Source organism: Ochlerotatus camptorhynchus, unplaced genomic scaffold (assembly GCF_037179485.1).
Source record: "Ochlerotatus camptorhynchus isolate MF236.1 unplaced genomic scaffold, CSIRO-AGI_Acam_v1.1 ptg000967l, whole genome shotgun sequence".
In the NCBI taxonomy this organism is placed as follows: domain Eukaryota; kingdom Metazoa; phylum Arthropoda; class Insecta; order Diptera; family Culicidae; genus Ochlerotatus; species Ochlerotatus camptorhynchus.
In genome coordinates, this window is record NW_027041404.1 from 62720 (window position 1) to 67537 (window position 4818).

Consider the following 4818-nt stretch of genomic DNA (forward strand, 5'->3'; position numbering starts at 1 on the left):
GCCTGTTGATGTTTAGTCATAATTAAATAAATAAATAAATAAATAAATAAAAGCAGCCATACCTCACCGTGCAAAAATTTGAAATCTGCATAATTACGATGATTTTCAAGACGACTGTGAGAACTAAGTTTTATAGACTTGAAAACCTTTGGAATTAGCTCTCTGGTTTCAGAGATATGGTTAGAATATCATCGGCTCGTGTGTTTGTGTTTTGAGACGAGTAATGACTCAAACTGAGCTTAAAACCTCTTTTTGTTGCATATTTAATCTGATGATTTCACAAAACATAATCAGTAGGGTGGGTTAGGTTTTTATAGTGGATCAAAACCTCTTGTTTCCCACCGCTCTTCCTATAAGTATTGAGTTACCAAACAACGGTGTCAAATTTGAACGGATTTTGTTACGATCTGGATTTGCTGAAGAATTTTATATTTTGTATGGGGAAATGTATGGGAAACATAATAAACCTATTAAAGGGGGAAATACAAGTAACACGCCAAAAACTCGACGATTTTCGGAATTTTTTTGTGAGCAAATGAAACAACGCAAACGTTTGTGGCTCCTTGGGGTCACATCGGAAGAAGGTCGCCGGAATGTGATTACCAAAAACTCAGATATTGCTCAAATTTCACTAAGCCTAACTAAGATTGAGAATACTATGCAGAACAGCTTTTCCGAATTCTGCAAACTGATATGACTTCTGAAAAAATGGCCTACAGGCTTAAGCATGAGCTTATAGGTACGTGTAGAACACATGGTCTAAAGTGAAAGACTAGTAATTTTTTTGCGTATAGATCAAATCGATTTGCAGTCTTCGCCAAATTTTTCTGATATAGTATTTTCAATCTAAGTTCGAGATTTGGTTAAATTTTTATCGCAGTACACTGAACTAATATGACATATTCCTGTTATGTGGAAGTCTAATAAATTTGCGCTATAAGAGAATCCAATGAAAAAGATATGATTGAAAATCTACCAGGTAAATATTATATGAATATCTGATACATTTCCAATGCTGATATGTAGGTAACTTTTATATGATAAGAATCAACTGAAATGGACTTGAAACCCATCAGCATAAGCTTTACATTTAACCACAGGTGCATATACATGTCATAAATCAATCCAATTTATATGAAAATCACATGATATTTAATTTGACACATATATTTTATCCGTTCTAAAAATAAATCGAAAAATAAACATCAGACAGTGAGAGGTGGTGGTGCTTTGAGTGCTTTCACAGTTGCGTTTATTTCATTTTATTGTAGCTGATTTGGGATTCGATCCAGGACTGTTGAGGTATGATGCTGTCGGTGTCTGCACTCGGTTCCACTGGGCCACGAATGACTTTGAGATTGAGCTCGTTCAATTAGCATGAAGTAACATCAACTTTTCCAAAATGGAATGTAGTGCAACGTTATGCTCGTTTTGCTAGAGTGAAGAAATATAGCACTGACAAACTTATGTTCTGTTTCGTTGGTGTCTTTTGTTCTAATCTGTCTTAATGTTCCTGGGTGCAATAACACAATGACCAAATTTTATGCGTTCATGGAACTGGTTCATGAAGTTCCAGTACTAGTGCTGGGGAATCTGAATAAGCCATGTAGAAGGCTTACAATTATAATTTTAGCAAAGTAAGTATTGCAGTAGATTTTCTTTATCAATTTCCATATATTCTCATCTGGAACCCCTTATCTTATGGGCCAATAACAAGTAAAGATTATAAGTATCATTGTTGTAAGCAGTATTTAGCTCGACTAACAATCATGTTCAATGAGTGTACGATAACATCGTTGACAATTATTCCAATAATGTATGCAGAACAATCATATAATACGTATTTTATTGGGAGCGATATTCATCCCAAAAACCATGCCATAACAAATGTTTGCTGTTGGATTCCTTAAAAGGCAAATCTATATGACTATATAATGATTGGCATGGATCTGTCAACAATCTACAAACTTCAAAAATTGTCGGAAGCTATTTCAATGCGATATAAATGTTTTCCTATAGTGCAAACTTAAATGACTGTCCAATAGTTTCTACACCCGCGACATATCAACAAATGTAAAAAATCGATAAAAGCAACTCCAATAAAATATACATGACTGTCATATAAGATATATCTTTTAGTAAGCAATATTCGTCACGAAAACAGGTTTGTTTTACTGGATTTTCTTACAGTGCAAACTTATATGAATTTCCATTAGTTTCTAGATATCCGTTCCCACCCATGACATATCAACAGGGTTTCACTATAAAATATATCAGATAATATATCAGAAGCAAGGTAATGTCATGTACTAAGTATGTGAAATTACGATAGAAATCATTCCATATCGCAGTTTTAGTTTTTAACTGATAATCCAATGGAATCTCTCAATCATCACATAGAATGAATAAATCTTCTGACATTGCTATGCTATAAGATGGATTCAATAAACCGTACATGTCGATTTGTTTCAGTGTAGGCCGCGCTTGAAAGCTTATGTGTTTTTCTTTTGCTCTGTATTTTTCGTCAGCGGATTAAACTTTTTTTGCTTTAAATTTGTCAATTTGTTTGCTGAAATTTAGTTTCAAGTGTTCATAAAGTTATAATTTAGTGATATATCGTGTTTTTCCTGTTTTGAGGCGTCCAGTTATGAAGCTAAATTTGATTAAGGTTTAAAAAATGTCTGCCTTGAGTGATTCGGTTGACCTTGAATTTAACCTTCAAAATCTACGTCGTAGTTTCATTGTTTGGTGTCGGTTTTATTGCCTACCTTGAGCCCGGTTCTCCGAGTTCGGATGCCACACTTTTGGCGTGTAATTCTATTGAGAGATTCGTCACCGTGGACGAGTTTTAACCTGAGAGAGACGCGAAGAGAGAAAAATGGAACGTCAAATGCAGCCAGACGGCTACTGTCACGAACTGTTATTGGGAGCCAAGCAATTTTATGATGCTTTTCTTACAGTTGAACAAGAATACACAATTTATGACAAACTGTTGTTTCCACCTATTGTATTCAATGGAACACCGTTTATTTTTAATTTATTCAAAATACACACAAATCAATATTGAAAGATACCATCAATTAAGGTTTTGTCAAAACATCTAGTAGCGTAATAAAATACCAAACAGAAAAGTTCAGTTTCTCACTGCAAGCTGAATAATCTCAAACAATCACTACACGCTCAAAGCAAAACACGCGATTTTGCTACACCTGTTTCGATTTGATTTCAATGGCATACATTTTCATGACAAGTAGAACAAGTATGCACTGAATTCCGTGTGTGCTATCTGCATCTCCCTCCCAGGTTTTAACCAAGGGACTGGCACGTCATCATCTTTTCGTAGGTAGCATAAAATAGTGAAAACAAAGCAATCCTCAAAGCTAAGTCCAAGCGTGGGCCCACGGTTATGCTCGCTATGGCTACTTGTTATTAGTAGAGATAGGGGTGTGCCACTTCCCTGGTTTTAACCCGGTCTGGTTGGTGAATTAGCCCAGGAAAGGGTTGATAATCTGTCCGTCGCGAGTTTTGGTGGTGATTCGGTGGCAAACGTTGCCGTGAATCAGCAAGTTTTCCGCTTGCAAAAGTGTTAGGTAAGTACGGGGTGTAACTGGTGGCCGCGAACGGTTCCTGGGGAAAGCACTAGACGCGAACCCTCCCAGATGACCATGGCAGTGCAAGAAAATTTGTGTTCGGAACTACGGAACCCATGGATTGGAGGATCAAATTAACATGGTGAGACCAGTCCAAATACACAATACACAATTAAAAAAAAAAACATAAACTAACTACGTGCCAAGATTCAAAGGAAAGTTATGAAACTGGAAGTGTGTGTAATACTAATATCCAATTGATAGAGGTAATACGCAGGTATGTATGTCTGGGTTTATTGTAAGTGAAAGTAGCCTCTGAATGGGCGTGACTCTCCAGACAATTTGAAATGGGCTGCTGGATCTGCAATAGAGCTATCAATTTCTAACTCCCAGACTAAAGCTGTCTACAATGACCATAAATGCGACATTGTTCACAAATTCACAAGCTCGAGATTTGGATAAATTTGAGCAGTATTTGGATTTGTGGTAAGCAAATTAATAGGATTGTTCTGTTCCCCATACATTTTTCCATACAAAATTTAAAATTCTCGTGCAAATCAAGATTATATCCAAATTTGTTAACATTTTGTACAGTTGTTGGGTACCTCAATACGCATTTAAAGATTAGTTGTTAGTTGTAAAGATGACCCACCCTACACAGCAAAAAATTCTGAATTTTAGTTGTGATGTAAATATTCATTCACGTAAACTTGTATTTCATTTCACACAAATGAGCAACTTGTAAGCAATGTTGTTTACAAAGATGGGCTTTTGTATACAATATTTGCAACATTTAATTAAAAGTCTCAGAACTTTACACGGTTTATAATGTAAACTTATATGATAAGTGACACTCCTTTTATGTGTATCATATTGAACAGAAATTTACACAACCATCGTGATGTCATGGATTCCTTTGCAACATATCGGGTGAGATCTTTCCTTTATTTTTTCTCGTAATCCCATTTTATTGTTAGTCATGTTAGTTATACATCACACTTTACACTTTACATTTACATCCTTACATTATTAGTAATTAGAGATAAAAATATATATTTGCTTAATATAACCTTGAAATTTCAGTGTTACATCCACTTGATATTGTGAGCTGAGGAAACATGGAGCTGCATCTTATTATATGTAAAATAATTATTATTTTCATTGCAGAATATCAACTATTTTATTTATATAAATTTATATTCATTATTTCATATTTATTGTTTTGATA